At 43.7% G+C, this 19,061-nt stretch overlaps 1 protein-coding gene across 5 annotated transcripts in view; it reads left to right on the forward strand.

Moving 5' to 3' along the window:
* The first annotated feature begins 526 nt into the window (after positions 1–526).
* Positions 527–19,061, forward strand: part of CNOT2 (CCR4-NOT transcription complex subunit 2) — an 84,234-nt gene continuing 65,699 nt past the window's right edge. For 4 of the 5 annotated variants that reach the window (XM_015855998.3, XM_085536803.1, XM_085536800.1 and 1 more), the window contains exon 1: positions 527–554. The gene's annotated coding sequence lies outside the window, so the exon portion shown is untranslated. Of the gene's footprint in view, positions 555–889; positions 1,151–19,061 lie in introns of those variants that run through there. The other variant, XM_085536798.1, reaches the window with a different exon arrangement.

Below are 19,061 nucleotides of genomic sequence, written 5' to 3' on the forward strand. Positions count from 1 at the left end.
CTCTTTTAACTTAAAACCATTTCCCCGTGTCCTGCTATTGTCAGAAGAACCAGGACACGTCTCCTCTGCCCTTGTTACTAGGCCGTACCAACAGGCCGTGTTGGTGCCAGGCTGGGTGTATGTCTGCGGGCCGATGTGGATGCGGGGCCGCCCCTGCCCTCACAAAATGGGCGCCGATCTCGGCAGCGGCGAAGCTCCGTGTTCCCGCCTGTTGCAGGCCCCGCGGAGCAGAGCGGCGCGGCAGCCCCGCGGCCTACGTGTCCCGCCGGCCCCAGGCGCAGGGCCGCGTCTCCCGCGGGAGGCGGAGGAAGCGCGGCGGATCGGGCCTCGTTTCTCCTTCCCCCTTCTCCTCCTCCCGTCCCCTGGATCCCTCGTCGCTCCTTATCGCCGGGCGGCACGTCGCTCTCCCCGCCCCTCAGCGCCGCAGCGGGCCGAGCGGCGGCGGCGGCGGGGTCACGGCGTCGGCCGGGTCAGAGGGTAAAGGTTGCTCCCCCAGCATCCTCCGTGCTGGATACTCAGCCATCTTGGATCCGCGGGACAAGAAAATTCATGCGGTGAGTCCGGCCCCGGCCGCCCCCCCCCGACCCCCCGCCGCCGCCCCGATCCCCGCCGCCGCCCTCCCGCGGCCCGATGAGGGGGGACCCGGCGTCGGCGCGGCCCTCGGCGGGGCTGTGCGGGCCCGGGGCCGTCCCGCCGGGTTTCCGTTTGCTTTTGTCTCCGAGGGGAGCGGGGGGGACGCGCGGCGCCCGAGCCCGGAGCGCAGCCGCAGGCCCGGCCCGGCCCGCCGCCCCCCGCCCTCCATAGCGACCGCGGCCGGCGGGGTCCGCCGGGAGCCGCTCCAGGCCCAGCCGAGCCCGAGGCCCGGCCGCGCTCGGGCCCCGCATCCCCCGCGGCCGTCGCTCTGCTGCCGCGGCCCGTTCGGGACGGCTCCCGCCCGCCGTCTCTCTCCCTTGCCGGGCTCGTCCGAGGGCCGCGCGGGCTCCGTTTCCACCCTGCGCCGCCGCCACCTCCCGCCGGGCCCGGCGTAGGGGTGGCCCGGCCTGTGCCGCCGGGTGCCGCCGGGCCCCGCTGCCGGGCGGCGCCGTGCTGCCGGGGCGGCCTCGCGGCCTACGGCGCCGGGCCTTCAACGAGTCCCCGGCTGAGGAACGGGGTGAGCCGGGGATACCGTCGGCCTGCTTCCTTTTACAAATTATATATATATATATTTCTTCTATTTATTTTATTATCATCATCATTATTATTATTATTATTATTTTTGCGCGTGTGTGCGCCTTTTACACCCTCCTCCTGGTGGCGGTTAAGGTGATGTGTAAACAGGTTTTGCTATTCCCTCAGATGTGTTGGTAAAACAAACTTGAAACGGAGTGATCCCATGCAAGAATTTGCCTGCGTGCACGGTGTGCTCAGTCGGGGTGGGGGGATGCAATGGGTCAGGGTGGTACCTGCAGTGTGAGGTGTAGGGCTGCAGCTGTGTCCCTGACAGAAGCAGGGGTTTGCCTGCATGTGCTGCCGGTTGGAATTTCTGTGTCGTTGGTGGTGGTTTCTTTGTTTTTAATTTGTTTTCTTCAATGAAGTTGCAGGTAACTTTGTTTTGGTGGTCGTCTAATGTGAGCTAGTGAAAACAAGCTGTTAGGTGTGGATCGGCTCTAAGTCTGTTTTATCAGAGAACTTGTTTCCAACTTTGCACAGCGTTATCCCTAGAAGATGATCATAACTGTCTGTGTCTCATTCTTTTTCATGCGTGTGTATATACATGTGACTCACATGGGTGAAGGCAGTGTTCCTGCTTCCCTACACACGGTATCCCTGTGGTGTTGGGGGCTCTGTCAAAGCCCCTTGGCCTGGGGAAGGGAGGTTGAGATGTTTAAACTGCTGTCACAGCACTCTGCGGGAATCCTCGCCTTTCTGGAAACTTGGATTTGTTTCAGGCTGTTAAAACTTGTAAAGACCTGCAAAAGCAGAGTAATTGTTTAGGTTTGCATTGCAAAGGCATCTCTACTTGGACCTGTACGGGTTGTTAGGTGTGCAATGGGGTACTTGGAGTTCTCTCTAGTGTAATGTGTCTTGCAGGGTCCAGTTTCTTAATCTTTAAGGCTGTGTTCAATACCTTGCTACTGTTGATGGTGAGAATTCATCTGGAGTGAAAAACTTCAAGGTGTTAACTGCTTCTAATCTTAGGAAGGGATTTGAATACTTGATACCAGGATCTGACCCACCTGACTTGCAAGTGTGTTTCTGTTTCACTTTCAGGAAGCTGTCTGTAAGAGTTTGTTAGCAGGTAAATCTGCTCTGTGCTTTTCTTCTAGAAAGGTAACATAACTCTCAGAATTATCGTTATTACTGTCACCCATCTGCGGGGCGATTCTACCAGCAGTGAAAGCAAAAGCCCTTGGTTAAGAGCTAGCAAGAAAACACCAACTACAAAATTTATTAAAGATGATTTGAGTCATCTTTAAAAGAGTCTAGCTGTAGGGAATTGGTTTTCACTGGGAAGAACAGAATGGTTAATGCGTTGTCCCCTGGCTGCATGATGGCACCTGGAAGCCTTGGTCTTCACGTCAGCCCTAAAAAGCTGGGCATATCTCTCAGGCAATGGTAGCTTTCATGAACTATTTTTGCTATATTTGCTGTGCTGTATTTCTGGCCAGACAGAAGTTGGAAACTTTCTTGCATTTTGAGGCTCCTTTGCGTGGTTTTTGTACTTCTGCACTGGCACAAGGGCCAGGCTGTGCTGTGAGCATTGCAGGATTTGTAACCTCACTGTGCTTCTCAACCAGTTGTGTGCCATAACAAGGAGTCGCAAAATATTTTCTAGCAGAGTTGTTAATGACTCTAGAAGTGGCATAATTTAAAGTACACTCTTAGTTAAAATAGGTGTTGTTTGTACCTGCCTTTTTGATGTGATCTGGAAACTTAAGGGAAGTGCTGACTTGCTTGCTTTGTTATGGGGCGCATAAGAAGTGCATATTAGCTCCCAATCTTGGTTCTCAGGTAGGTTCTTGTACTAACTTCTTTGGGGTTATCTCTTCCTGTGAAGCTATAATGTGGTTGAACACAGATTTCAAAGGCACTTAATATGAAAACAAGCAAACAAAAATCTTGTTCATATATAAATAGAAATATTCTCAATTTCTTGGCAGAATCCTTGCCGTATTTGTTGTATATTTCTGAACGTTATCTTACTGTTAGCAAACAGGCAGAAAGCTTCTATAGAAGCACAACACCATTACGTCAAAGAAGTATTTTGGGCTCCAATTTAAAGGATTACCCTCTAAATGATCATTTAAAAACTATTTTTATGATGATTGTAAATAATTTCTACACAAATGGCAGTGCTGCTTGACAAAGGGCAGGAGATGCAAGTTGGATTAACTTTGCCTCATCTGGGTTTATGAGGTGCAAGTAAGTAAATTTAAAAACCAAGTAAGTATGTAGCCATTCTTCTATGTAGCAGATCTTGAAGTTCATCCAGCTATCTCAACCTGTTTCACTTGTTCTTTCCCAAAAAGGGTTGATTGACTTTCTTTTTCTTTTCTTAGTTTGTTTTCTGTTGTGCTTCAGCATCTACGTTCTGTGTTTGTGTGTTGCATTGGTCTCCTGCCCTGGGTTCCTGTAAAAACATACGAACAACTGAAACTTTGTGGGTAGTCTCATTGACTTAAAAGCAGCCACTGGTGTGCTGACAGTTAACCTCTTACATCAGAGCTTTCAGGGTAGAGGCTGGGATGTTGACAACTCAATCTACTTTTATGGAACATTGTAACAGCGTGGAGAGGGTTGTGTCAAATGAAATTATTGCACAGTGGGATGTTTGAAGTTTTCCTTATGGAAATTTGTTTTTAGAGGTGTTTGTATTCCAACCGTATGTTTCCATGCTAATCAGTAAGAGATTTCTGTATAGGAGTTACAGTCTTTATGCTTTTATTTCAGCAATAACAAAAGACCATAAACTTTTCAGATTGCTTTTAGTTTGTGTTGTGTCTTTCATTTATACTGTTATGCTGGAAGTCGTATGGTGCTAGTTGGTAGTAGCTCAGAGCTGAGCTGCTTTGGGCCCCAAATTGAGATGGAGATGACCCCCACCCCAGAGGAGGTTACTGGGCCCCCCTGTGCTTCCCTCCCTCAATTTGTCTTGGTGATCAGCAGCGTTACAGGAACGTGGGTGTTATTCTTTCCTTTTGGCTTCCTCTGCTATCTGACCACCCTTTACAAAGTGTCATATGTTTAAAACTTGATTATAATCAAGCATTTTTTTCAGACACATCCTTCTTGTGGTGAGTTATGCTGCAAGAGTTGTACTTATTGATGAGTTTCTGATCAATGCCATAGTTTCCTTCTGCTTTCCATCATGGTGGTATTTTTAGCACCATCCTGTACCCCATCTCACAATGCATTTTGATTGCAGTCCGTAACTTTCAAAGCACATTCGAGGCTCTACCTTCACATTCTTTGTGCATCCGAGATCAGCGATGGGTGGACGTGGAAGTCTGACCTGTAAAAGGCTACAGTTTATTTAAAATGAAAACTACTATAAACACTGCTATGTTTGTGGGAGATGAAACGGAAACTCGCGCTTGGTGTGACTCTCACTGAGCAGACAGAGCGGCGGGGGCTGAGCGGTGGATCCAGGCAGAGAGTGCTGTCTGTCTGTTGGAGTTATAGCCCCGAAGTGATGTGTGAGCAGAAAGTAATGGAACCCGTTTCTAGCTGACTTCTGGTTTGGAGCATTGGGATAATGCTTTCCCATGTTTCACTTGGTTGCTTCAAGGATTCTGTGGAGCTAGATCCCAGCAGTCGTTAGTGTATGTAGTTAAGGTAATGTTTATCAACACTAAATGGTCCTATACTAAATAACATAGGTGGGTTTTGTATTCTTTAGCCTTACACATTTCAGAACTTTATGGCAGTGACACTTTCCTTACAATGTAAAGACATGTATACTTGAAAACAAGAGGTTTCCAGGCACCAAAAAGAAGTCCTATGAGTAATTATATTAAAACAACTGCGACAGTTCCAAATTAGAAACTCATTGTTTAGTTTTGTAGTCAACTTCTTGGCAAACAAGTCTTTCTAAGGCAGTCTTGGTAACACTGGCAGTGATAACATAGTATCATCATACGTTATCTTTGCTTTCTAAGGATTGTCTGAAGATTCCTGTCCTGGAGCAAAATAACTTGTGCTTTGTCAGTGGGCTGTGCATTTGTCATCCAGCCTATATGAATCTGTATGATTTTTTCCTTCAGGTTTCAGTGGAATAGTATATTTCCATCTTCAGCTTATTAAAACTTCGCTTTGTTTGAGGTGCTGGTTATTTTTTGTATCTATTTTTAATTCATTTTCCATGTTCTAATTTTGAGAGCCATTCTCGTGAAGGAAGTGTTGCCAGGGAATGAAAAAGATGGGGGGAAAAAAGGGAATGCCAACCTGTCTTCCATTGCCTTGGCGTGTAGGGGACTCATTTAGATAGATGTGCCTGGTATCTCCCACTGTTCCGTAGTGATGTAAGTACTGAGAAAGTACTTATTGCATATAAATGTTAAAGCAGAAAACGAGCTGTGAAGCAGGTTATCTTATTTAATGACCAAGTAGAGTCTTTTCTCTTCTGGGACGTATATATCATGCTTTGGAGAATGGAGGAGTGCAAATCAGAAAGGTCTTCAAACAGAAGTCTAAACTGCATGGCTCCAGTGTTTGAAGGGCTGAAGAGGTGAGGAGCAATTCTGAACACTGAAAGTGTGTTGTATCATGTTCTCACCTGTAGAATGGTTTGCAGTAAAAAAACCTGAAGCATTTAATATGAATAGTTGGTTGACTTTCTTGCGATGCCGGTACTGTTGCTGATAGTTGGCTGTGTGATGTACCTTTTGCAACATGTCAAAAGTATCGTCAGAAAATACTGTCAGCATTTTATACTGAAATCTTAATTTGTTGGTTTATGTATGTGGATGCACGCTTCTAGTGAGCGAATTCTTCGATATCAAACTTCCTAAGGTCAGCGTTATGCACTAGGATAAGTCAGTATCTTGTTCTGTTTCATGGTGAGAATTTGAACTAAATTTGGGTTCCTGTCCTGTTGTGATGTGGAGCAGACATTGTGGTTTATCTGGGGGGGAATTTTTTGGCACTTTCAGACTAATGTGCTTTGGGCAATAAAGAAGTGAGTTTTATATACTGTGGTTCATGGGAGCTCCGTTACATAAGAACATACATAGTGGGTCGTCAGTGGGGATGGAGAAGTATTCTGAATTTGTTGGAGGGATGAGATGTAGTTTGAAGGGGTTTGTATTCTTCTGAGCTCTCCTTACCTCAGGTCGGTGCATACTGTGGCTGTCAGCTGTGTGTGCTTTGATGACAAGTAGTATTTTTCATAATGATTTAATTAGGAATTTGCAAAATGATGATGTTAAGCATGATCTTAATCTTTTCACTTTCCTTTGAAGGACGTGTAACTCTAAAGGATGCCTCTTATGAATCTGGTTGATGTTTTGTTTTTTTGTTTGTTTTTTTCTTTTTTTAGGGTCCTGACTGTAGGCTCGGTTCCTATTACTAAAATAAATTTGTTTTTATAGCAGCAGCTTGTTACGTCTCGAGCTGGGATGCTCAGGTATGGGCCTGCTTGGCAAACAGGAATGAGCCGCTGTGAGGAGCCACCTGCAACTGTGCCTCACCATCAGCGTGTGTGCAGTCCTGCCTGCGGCAACACTGGGCTCATGTATGCCAAGGTGTACCTGCATCTGATTCTTAAAGAGGAACCTTTTTGGGAGGTGTGCTTTAAAGCTCAGTAGACGAAGCATCATCTGCAGGCCCCGTGCTATTAATGTCATTAGCAAAGAGCCTGGAGGGGAATAGTGTAGGCTACAAGCTAAGAAACAGCGGTAGTAAAATCTGTTAGTAGGATGTGCTTAATGGATTGTTTCATGACTGCCTGCAAGAAACAAGGGAGGCAATATTCAAGTGGGATTGTTTTGAAGAATGCTGTGATACGTGACCGTGAAGTTAGCTGTAATTTTACTTTATTTTTTCAATAGGTAAAAATGAGAGGACCATTGATAATGGGAGCTGGTGAGGAAAGAAGAGCAGAGCTGGATGTAGGGAAATGCATGCTGACTTCATTCTGCAGCACTGTGCTCTTAAAAAAAAAAAGGCAAACATTGAAGAGGTTTTGATTCAGCTTTTCTCAGGTTACCTCATTTGTGGGATTGCTTTGCTTGTCTGTCCCTCCCACTCGGCAGTGTGTGTATATAAAAGTATACGCATGTATGTAAAGTTCACAGTTAACTTTTAACTCAGAAATTAAGCATTGAACTTACATACGTGGAAACTTGCATCAGAAAGAATTAGACTTCAAAGTCTGGTCCTTCAAGCCTCATAAAATTGTAACTGGGTACAGGAAACGTGTCAAAATTACTGCAGCCTCTCAGAGAAGAGCTGCTCGGAGCTGATGTGGGACTGGTTCTGCAGCCTGGGAGCACATGCAGACTTGCAGAGCGTCTGCACCACCGCTCTCTTCCCTGGAGCAGGAGGGAGTGAGAGGGTGACTAGTGAAGAGATGTGGAAAAACAGGAAGGAAGTTGGGGTTCATCGTGGTGTGGGAGAAATATTAAGCAACAGAGTGAGAAAGCTGCAGGAAACCAGTTTTTATTAGTTCTGTTGTTCCTAGAATATGTGTATCTGCTTATGATCACTAGTGTTTTTTTGGTGGATCCAAGTGAACTTGCTTATTCTCAGCTAGTTGGGTGTTTTGGGGGGACTGGCAGGAGAGAACTCCAATTGGAATCTCTTCTAATCCCGTGCTTCAGCTGAGCAGTTGTTCTTTGTGTGCATTGATGTAACTGTCCGTGGCTCGGCAACAGATTCCAGTGCAGTACTTAATTTTGTAATGTGCTTCTAAAAATAAGCACCTAGTCTTATGTAACACCTCTTGTATTGTTAGCACCTAGAGGCTTCATCCCCACCGGCATGAACTGAAGTACAATTGCATCCTACCTGATTTTTTTCAGCGTGGGTATTTACATCTGAAATATTTTCCCTGACAATAACTGTGGCCAGACAGTATTTTTGCTTGTGTTTCAGGAATACCAACAACCTGCTTTGCACAGTTGGATGAGTTACTCCCCTCCATTTGCTGTTCTGCAGTATCATTTTGGTATATCTTGAAAGAACCACCAATTTGAAAGAGCTGTGCAGTGCTTGAGACATTTCTGCCTATAATTTAAAGAGACACGGTAGATTCCTGCTCACAGGTGCATGCACTTCACAAGTTGCACTTTTTGAGGCATCTCACATCATCTGTCTCTGCATTGGGACTGCAGTGGTTATGAAAATGTGTGGATGCTACACAAGACGGTAATTATATTAATGCAACTGTGATGGCAAATGTAAAATATGCTCAGGAGTCAACCTCAGGTTTTTCTTTCTATTTTTTTTTTTTCTTTTTTTTTTTTTTTTTTTTTTAGTATTTCACAGAATCACAGAATGACCCGGGTTGGAAGGGACCTCAAGGATCATGTAGTTCCAACCCCCCTGCCTGGCAGGGCCACCAAACATACACATTTACTAGATCAGGTTGCCCAGGGCCCCGTCCAACCTGGCCTTGAACACCTCCAAGGACGGGGCATCCACAACCTCCCTGGGCAGCCTGTTCCAGGGCCTCACCACTCTCCTAGTGAAGAACTTCCCCCCAACATCCAACCTAAATCTTCCCTCTTTTAACTTAAAACCATTTCCCCGTGTCCTGCTAAAGCAGGACTATTTCAGGCGACATTTATCATCAAATGGCATTATTCTGTTAGATACTTGATGCCTCTTGCTGTAGCCTTAGCTATGCTCTCTTTAATATGACATCTATTGTACTTTTTTGTGCCACTATCCCATTTTCAATTACGAATTGAATTCAGGCTACAAATAATGTGTTGTTAAATGAAATGATGGAGCGCATTATATCTTGCTGACCAGGGGGTGGCACCTGTACAGAACAGACTTGTCATATGTAAATAATTTATGGGACAGGAATTGGATGTGTCAAGAATTACAGCTTTAGCAGAGCAACTCGATTCTCATTTTTCACCACTTCGTGAAGTAGGTGCCGTGTTTTTATGTTAAGAGCACAGCTGAACTACAGAGTGGAGGATCAAAAGTTGAATCTGAAAATACGAGGCCAAAACAGTCATTTATTAGTTGTTCTGACGTCGTGTTTATAAAATTTTCTATAGTGATGTTTAGGGGTGTCCCAGGTGCTTCATTTGATGAGGTCCTTCTCCTTCCCTAGGGGTTCCTGGGGTTCAGAGGTGAGTAAATCCAAGAGGATGTGAGGGCTGAAAGAAATAGTACAACTAAACGTACACAGTTCCTTCAGCAGCCCCCAGTTTTAAGAATGAATGGAGCTTTGTAGATGCTTTTGGTGGTCATTTCATCTGAGCAGTTCAAATAATTTAGTTTCCTAGCAGTGTCTAGATCAGTGATTCAGAGTTATGGGGCTTGGGAAGGGCTGTCAGCTCTCAGGCTTCTTTGTAAACCAGTGATATCATCTAGAAAGATTAAAAAAATAATAATTCTAATTGTAATGCATGGTATTTATTGCATCAGTGGCCTGTGCTTCGCTCTGAAGGTTACCCTTGGTGAAGTATAGATTAGCTTTGTCCTTCCCGAGGCCAAACAGCATGTGTGTATATTTGGATGGATAGACACAGGGCATTTCCGAATGGATAGGCCTTATTTCTACATCAGACTCTGACTGTTCAGCGGGAGGGTGGACAGAGGTAGTACGAGGCAGTGTGCTGCCCTCTCTGTCACCCTGTGACTTCTCTTGGCAGAGGATCTTTAGAGAACCCTGTTGTCCTCACTGTGGGTTGGGGAAAAACCCAGTGAACTCTGCACCCCCCTTTTGTGGAGGCCTGGGGATGCCATCCTCTCAATGCGTGGTGGGGATTCTGGGCTCCTCAAGGAGCCTTGGGGGGCAGGTGAAGGCGTTTGTTTTACACTCCTCACACAACTTGCTATTTATCAAAGTTCTAGATGTTTGTGGAAGATATTGTGTCCCGACTTCCTTCTCTAAATCAGGTGATACCGTGACACACATCAGGTTTCTTCAATGGCCGTCCTTGTGAATTACAACCTGCAGAATGAATGGATGGTCTTCTCACTGAGTAATGTAGAGTAAGAATGAGCTCACATCCCTCTAATGCTGCCCTTCTGTAGCACTTCATAAAATTGTGTGGGTATGTTTTGATCTTTACAGAGTGTGGATATTTGGGTTGTGAACATGTTTTCTGTGGAAACTCTCTTAGTCATTAATAATTGTAGTGACACATTAAAATCTCTCTTACTGTTCTTACTGCAAAGGGAAATATTGTAAGAGTGACAGATTTCACTTGGATAGGAAGCTTCTGAAATTGATACGCGTTAAGAGCATTTAATCATAATCCAGTTGTCAATGCTAACCGCTAACACTGAAACAGAAAAAAATGAATGGGGGTCTTGCCTATCCAGTTATCCACATGCTTTGTAGTGTCAAAGCCAGAAAACATCATGTTTTGACTTGTTTAACCAGGCAAAAATCCCTCTGGTGTTGTGCTGCTTCTCTCAGTGCAGCTTACTGCTGTCCTGCCCGCATGATTCTTATTCGCTCATCTTCTTCAGAAGAACCACTTGGTGTTTTTCTCTTAAAAGTGACAGTCCACTGCTGTCAGGGTAACTGTGCTGTCCCGGAATGAGATCGAGGGCTGCTGGTGCAATGAGTTCCATGTGGGTTCCAAGGCAAGTTGTTGTTTGGAGCCTGCCATCCATGTCCCGCTTTTGTTGGCAGTCTGACCTTTGTGGTCTCTGTAAAACTTGCAAAATAAAACTGGCAAAAATCAGTGATACAAAAGACAAAGTGACTAATGTTAATCTTTCCCTTGAGACTGGTAGTGATACTTTGTAATTATATCCGTGTTAAGAGGAGTTAAATTGGACTTGGGGTTGATGTATGACATGTTAGTGTTAAAAATCTACCTAGTGCTGCTGAAGTGCTCATATATCCATTATGTATTCATTTTATAATTAAATTTTTTTGTAACTTCAAACGTGCTTTGAAACTTTAAAGATTTGCATTTTTTGTACTTAGTGCAAGGTGCTTTAAATTGGTTTACAGAGAGAGGAAGAGGTGTGTTCCTTCAAGTGTGATGAAGGTGCTCCATGTATGTGTATGATGCTATGAGCTTAATTTATATCTGAAGTTGGGTGTTTTAGGTCAACACCAAAGACTTCAGCTGCTCTTTTTTAATGTATCCCGTGTTCTCAGAAGTTGTGTCCTTTTTCTGCCTTCTGTGTGCTTTTGTTTTGAGGTTGTTGTGTTGTTTTTTGTTGTTTCCTTGTCCCTCCACGACTCTTCCCTTTTTATCTGTTCTTTCTTTCTCTTCTATCGCTTGTACAATCCTTAACTGCAATTTGAGATTGAAAAGCAATGTTTTGGATTCTCCTGTTCTTCCTCATGTGTAGTCTTTGTATTGCTACGTTGTAAGATCATAAACTGGGAGGGATGTAGTGTACTGTTTATATGAGCATTATATGAATGTTACAAACAAACCCTTCCCTCAGCCGTTACATAAAGCTCTGCACAAATGAATGTTAAAGTTGCAGACTCAAGGCTCTCTGATATTAAGAAATGCTGGAGTGAGGGTTTTCATCCCATCTTGAGTCAGGTTCCATCTGCAAAGTGTTACTGCAGTATTCTGACCAAATGCTGTTTTTTCCCAAGGGACTTTGGCCTCATTTGTTCGACAAGATGCACAGTGTTCGCTCACTGGGTAGATAGATTGTCAGGGTTTTAAATTCCATTATTCAGACCAGACCATCCAAAATCATAAATTCTGGATTAACGTTTCCTTCCTGGAAAGGGAACTGAGATATTGGCTTAGTGGGGGTGTTTCTTAATATTTCCTAACAGAAATACCACACCTTTCATTCACAGTTGTGAAAGGTTAATGCTTCTGCGCAGACTCTTGAGATACCTGAAGCAGAAAGCACTTACGGAGATCTTTGTGTGACTCTCCAAACGTTGCTTGCAGTAAAAAACAAACACAGGTCTTAAAAGTCGGGCCTAAAATCAATATAGTGTGTGACATTTCAACATCTTAGCCAGACACGCTGTTTTCTTTCTGTAGTCCTCTGCCTCATTAATTATAAGATAGAGGCACGTCTTGACAGTGATCCCTGGTCACTTGGCTGTACACCAGGAGGCTGAGGAAATCCAGCAATGGTGGGTACGGCTCCAAACTCTGGAGCTACACATGCTGTAGTGGCTGCATCTCCGGGGCTGCTCGCCAACCACATCTCGCACGTCTGCCTTCTCGCTGCTGTTTCTTTTTCTGTTCCCATTCTGACCTCTTAATTCCTCTTTTAACTTTACTCCTAGCCTGCACCCTGACGGCACGCACAAGATTCTTAGGAGAATTCACCTCTCTCAGTTCTAGGATGAAGTGTCCTTAGCTGTGCTGGTTAGGTGGTGTCACAGAAGGGAGAAGTTGTGAAATCCTGTACGTCTATCTGTGTCCTGTGTGGGCAGGGTGGGTCTGCAGCTGGGCCAGCCTCGAGCAGTTCTCCCTTGTGATGCACACACCAGGACAAGGAACTGACCTTCTCTGTACTGCAGCATGGCCAGTAACAGCTGTAGTGTCCCAGCGGGTTTTAAACTGTTCTTGGCTGGGTGTGAAAAGGTAAAAACCAAATCCGTATGTTGTCATAGCATCTTCTTCTGAATTGCATTTGAAGGCAGTTTAAATAAGGCTCAGGAAAAAAAAAAAATCTATGTATTTTCTATGCGTGCAAGTACTGAGCAGTTCTCTGAATATGAAATCCAGCAAGAGCTGTAGAAAACTTCTAGAAAATCTGTGGTTTAGAAGTGTTGCGCTAACATCAAATTATGGAGTTGTTGTCAGAATTCCTAACTTTGAAACATGATACGGTTTTGAAAGCGAGTTATTTGCTCTGAAAGTGTTTCTGCTCTTTCGATGTTTTTCGTTTTCTGAAAAGAATCTTCACTTGAGAAGAAAGCTTTTATTTTAGGAGCAACTTGACCTGCAGCTCTGTAGGAAGATTACTGACACTTATGAAAATGGACGGGAAAGTAGAGGGGTGGGGAGCTGTACCATCATAGGTAAGGAATGAGTGCCATTGCTGCGTCTAAAGAAAGCAAAAACAAACAATTCTTGCAGTCCCACCATACTTTGTAGAGGTTGTTTTTTTTTCCTGTTTCTGTTGCAAGTGAAGATACTTGAATTGTCAGGGCTGAGGAAGGTTATGTAAGGAGGGAAAGGAGTGATGCAATTAAAAAGTGTTAGTTAGAATAGGAAGGAATGTTCTCCAGTGGGGTGAATTTTACTTTTATTTGGTGTGTTCACTTGCATTAAAAACGTCTTCACTGTTTTCATGATAGATGTTCAAGTAATATATGACTCATTTTCTGTTCCTCTTTGTGTTTTACAAGTGAGGCAGTTAATATCTAGACTTGACTATAAATCATCCGGTATCAACTTTAAATCCAGATTTATCTCACATATCTTCCAGCGCTATATTTCTTTGCTTGAGGTGAAATTTCTCTCTTCTTGCTTTAGCTGGCTATAGAAGGTGTAGGAAACCAGGCATCTTCGAGACCAATGAAGGAAGAGCGAGGAAGAACTTAATGTGTTTCCTTGAAAACACATGTATGCCAGAAATGAGCATCTATCTCTGAGTGAATAAGCATAGCTGAACAGTGTGTTTTACTGTCACGTCTTTTGCACATTATGCAGTCAGCATAACTGGTGCTGAACCCTTTTCCTCTCTTCCAGACTGCACTTGTGGCAATACAAATACAGCAAATTGGTTATGCAAATATACCACAGATAAAGAATAATCAATAATCCTCACTATGTTGGACTTCACAGTGTTATTCTGACATTGTGAACTGCTGGACTGAATTGCTTTTGCTTTTTATGTTTGAGCTGTCAGGTGGAGGGATTTGTTTTCTTCTAATATTTTCTGCCCATAACCCAGAATTTTGGATAAAATCTTCCTATGCAAACAGGTAGCAGCAGTGCTGGACTTGTGCTCAGGCATAGCAGCCTGAATACATTTTCAATTGCTATAGCAGTTAAGGCATAAGTTATTAACAATGGTAAAGCTTTTGAATCATCTTAAAACAAATAAATAAATGCGGTCTGCCCAACGTGTAGTCACCAGCGGTCTTATGGGATTAGCATTTTTTTGAGCACTTCCTCTGTGACTGTGAGAGCAGTGTTTGTTGAGATTGCAAATTAGATTGTGGTCAGAATATTTTCCTGTAACGGATCAGTTCTGGATTCCTCCTTTCTTCTCCTCGCTCCGTCAGGCCTGTGTTGTGGTTGTTGTCCTCTTCAGCGAAGGGCCTGCATCGAATTAGGCTTTGTTTGCTGCTGCGCCCACCTCAGGCACAGCGCCTCTGGGATCTTCCCTTCTAAGTTTCTTGGGAAACTATGGGCTGTAGCTTATAAAACTTATTTAGATTCTTTTGGCTGGGAAGTGTAATGAAATTTTAATGTGTAACTTTATAATGGCGTGTAATGTTAGTGCATAATTTTGTAAGCTCTGCAGACATTTAATTTGTGCTTCCCCCCTGCAGATGCATACACGTATAAGTCATTACCGGTTTGGGCTATAAATATTTTCAAGTTACAGTTTTGTGCTTGGGTTTAGAGAATTGAAACAACATTAATTGGATTAAGTGTAAAACGTGCAGAAGAAAAAGTTTGTGAACCATTTGATTTTTGGTCAGTAAACAATTCAGTGTACTCAAATGTCCTTATCTCTGGATTTATTGTGACAAAGCCATCACTGGGTCAGGACACTGAGAGCGGTAAGGTAACCTACTAGCCTTGGTTATAAAAATCTCCTTTAAAAATGAGGTTGAGTTCTTACCACTGACTTCAGTGTCTGAGCACAGTTCTACATCAGGCTACCTGGTCTCTCTTTTTTAGTTGAAGTTTCATTTGTCCATATCAAGTTCCTGTAGCATACTCAAGAATCACCAAGCTTGAGAAGCATTTAGATTCCTTTTCATGGTGTGCATGTGTTCTTTAAATGAGCTACTAGAATCATAGAATTGATGAGTTGGAAGAGATTCTTATTAAAGATCATCTAGTTCAATTCCCCTGCAATTAAAAGGGGCACCTACAGCTAGATTGGGTTGCTCAGAGCCCCCCCACTCCCTCCTGGCCTGACCTTGAGTGTCTACAAAAGTGAGGCGTCTGCCACCTCTCAAGGCCATCTGTTCAGTGCCTCACCACCCTTATTATTATTAAAAACTTATTCCTTGTGTCCACTCAAAGTATCCCTTCTGTTACTTTGAAACCATTTCCCCTTATCCTGTTGCAACAGACCCTGCTAAAGAGTCTCTTCTCTTCTTTAGATACTGACAGGCCGCTCCCAGGTCTCCCCAGGGCCTTCTTTCCTCCAAGCTGAGTAGCCCCAGCTCTCTCAGCCTGTCTTCCCAGGGAAGGTGTTCCATCCCTTGGATCGTTTTTGTGGCCCAACTCTGAAATCACCCTAACAGTTCCACATCTCTCAAGTGCTGATAATTCCACATCTGGATGCAGTACTCCAGGTGAGGTCTCAGCAGTGCAGAGTAGAGGGCGGCAGGATCGCCTCCCTCAGCCTGCTGACCATGCTCCCTTTGATGCTACCCAGGGTATGGTTGGCTTTCTGAGCTGCAACTGGCATTGCTGGATTGCCATTGCCCAGCTTGCCATTCTGTCCCTCCAGGTCTATTTGAACAGGGTTGTGCTCTAGCATGACTAGATCTCTCTGAGTGGCATCCTGTCCCCTAGACATGTCAACTGTACCACACAGCATGGTGCCACCTGCAAGCTTTCTGAAGTATACTTGATCCTACTGTTGATATTAATGATGAAGATAGTAAAGAGCACCGGTTCCAGTACTGACCCCTGAGGAACACCACTTGTCACTGACCTCCATCCAGAGAATTAGAATTTATGACTGTAGGAACGTGCTTGACTGATAGAACCCACCTCAAACTTCTATCATAAAAACTTCTTAAAATCTAGATCAATAAGAAATATAATGGTAGAAGTCTCATTTGCTGAAAAGAGGTAGATATGGAAGTGGTTGAGGGAGCCTGTATTAGTGCAGCTAAAGCATATTGCTCCCATATACTTCATGTTACTGACACATGTTAGTCATGATGTACTTCAAAGGAGTAAACTACTGAAACAATTCCATTTGTTTATGCTTTTATCTTGGGATGTTTGGGCATAATTTAGGAATGCTTTACTCCGAAAGAGAAGTACGAGTAGTTTAATTGAATTTAATTGAAAACTTTTACTTTAAAAACTTTTTTTATTTATACACTGCAGCCATTCTAAATGACATTAAATAGTAATTATGCCAATTAAAAAAGATGATGATCTTTCATGTTTACTGGAAACTTTGAGCTTAATGTTTCAGCTGTTTTTGAAGATTTTTGATGGGCCAGTTTGTGTTAAGCTTGTGTTAAGCATCAGCCTCACTAGATTTCACTTGAGTGCTAACGCCTCTAGTTTGTTACAGGTAATACGTTTGAAGATGGTGTGGTTTCAGAGAGAAGTCAGTCTTCTGGAGCGCTTCCAGCTTTTAAATGCTGCAGTGATAGTTGCACTCTTGGTTTGCAAATGTGAGCAATGCCAAAGACACTCCAGAACTGACGTGATGCCATCAGGTGCACATTATAGAATCAGGCAACCATTTTACAGTATCCCTCAAAACAAATGGTATGTAACACAAAATTGGGGCTGTACTATGGTTCTTTTACTACAGTTTGCTTTCATGTTGAATTCAGTAGATCTCAAATGAATTTCTTTGTTGTATATTCATCTTACAGCAGTTCAAACTCTCCTTTTGAGAAATGTTGAATCATGCTGTAGCAGTTTAATGGTGCAGAGAACAGGCTGTGGTATCCCTAGTCATGGTAGAAGGGTGTGCTCCTGTCCTCAAGATCAGAGTGGCATGTGAGGGACATAGAGACTTTAAAAGTATTATATTCTCATAAACATATCTCTAGATTGTGTCCAGACAGGAGACTGACATTATTGCCTCTCGTTTGTTCCAGAAGTCACGTCTGTGGTGCAAGCGCTTTGTACTATTCAGGTGCTGAAAAGTATGGGAGGCACTTTCTAAGTAATGTCATTGTTAACCTTTAATCTGGCACTGTTTAGCTTTCCTTTTTTAGGACCTTCCCATAGGACATGTCCCCTTATTTTCAGATCCAGAGTGTTTCCTGAAATCCTATTGAAGATTCTTAGGGTCTTTAATCTGTTCCTTGTTGGTGTGATTTCATTTTTTGCAGCAGGTGTCTCAGATCACCATTCCATGGGGTGAGAAATAAACCTTTTCTTAGAGTTATTTTTTCCTGTCTACCCCTCTTGGGAATGCCTATGTTGCCAGTCACAGCCTGTGAAAATTATTTTGCATAGGGAGTCGAGAACTTTAGGTGGAGAGATTTCTTTTAAAATACCTTGGGAAGAGAAGAGAAATGAAGATCTTGGATGGTATGGACTGTTTATGGAAGTGGTGTGTTCTCAGTTGGAAGTAAAAGAAAAGCAGTTATGCCAGGTCCCAGCTTCCTCTAGGAAGATGGTCTACGTTCAGTGTACTTCACCTTGGTGGCGTTAAACTTCTGAATGAAATGTCAGCCTGCAAAGCAATGGCTTTGATGCTGTCATGTTTGAACAGAAAATTTATGATCGTGGCTGCTGTAAAGTGCTTTGGTTTTTCTTCCTCTCCCCACCCCCCCATTCATAAAAGCTTCTTGGCAAGCAGTGGCCGGCCTGTGCAAGTGTATGTACGATGGGGAAATGAGCAAATAAATAAAGAGATCTTGCCAGCCTGTGAACTGGCTGCAGAGTTACTGTGAGAACAAGTGGCAAAGTTGGTTGGCAGATGCTGCTCCAATAAATCTGGGAAGTCGTTTTTTCAGTGTTCATTGCTAGACAACTTGCAAGCTTTGCCTTAGGCTCTAACAATTATCTCTGATTTCCAGCAAGGCAGTTGAAATGAAGAGAACTGCTTCGTCAGGAGGAGGCAGTTTCTAGTTTCTAAAGAGATCTTTCAGGTAGTTTGCTGGGCTCTTCTCCAGCACAACCCTGTGTAGGAAGCTACTGCTCTTCTAGGTCCTTCTCAGAAAATTTGATTTTTGGAGGTTACAGGACATAGATGAAGCAAGATTCTGGATCACAAACTCATTTAAAGGCATTGAAGAGACACGTACATCTGTTTGCAGTGTGAGGGATACCTCACTGAGTGTCTGTTGGGAATTGTCTTGAGTCAAGGTGAAGGATGCCTCGTTCTGAAATTGCACAAACCGTGCTTTTGCACAACATCTCCATTTCTGCATGTTTATTCTGCTTTGGTGCCCACTTTAAGGTGAGCTCTGTGCCAGGAAAAGCAGATGGGCAGAAACGTCCTGTTGCTTTCTGTGTCACTAGTACTTTTTTAATGAGTGTGTTGATAAGCTACTAAAGCACAATGGAGAAGGTGTGTTGGGACTGGTCTGCAAAATGAGCTAAGAGAAACCTGAAATCTGTCCTGTCACTTTGCTCTGGACGTTATCAATTTACATGCCCTGTCCAAGGTTGCCCTTCTGCCTTCTTCCTAGCAGTTAAATCACTTCTTAACATATTTGAGCTAGTCTGTTTCCAGGACCTGGAGCGCGCTTCTTTCTATCAGTGGATCAGAGCTCTGGGTATTTACTGCTACAAGCTGAGCACCTATTACCGTAGTATTGCAGAACTGATGTCTCTGCAAGTTAACAGTTTTTATATTAAGCTTTTTTTTTTTTTTGTCCCACTTCTCAAACTTCATACAGAGAAACAGAAGCTGTGTTCCTTACGTTGTATCCATAGGGAGTGTATGAAGGAGGGAAGATGTGCCTTTTGGTACACAGCACAAACCTGGCTCTGTAGTACTGTCAGCTCTGTTTTCCCTACCTGTTGCTTCTGGTGCTTAGTAGTAGTGGGTTTTGGCTTTTTTTCCTTGTCCCACTTGATCTTTATACTTTCAGAAGTCAGTGAAAA

Source organism: Coturnix japonica, chromosome 1 (assembly GCF_054131305.1).
Source record: "Coturnix japonica strain WE chromosome 1, WE-NBRP24, whole genome shotgun sequence".
In the NCBI taxonomy this organism is placed as follows: Eukaryota; Metazoa; Chordata; class Aves; order Galliformes; family Phasianidae; genus Coturnix; species Coturnix japonica.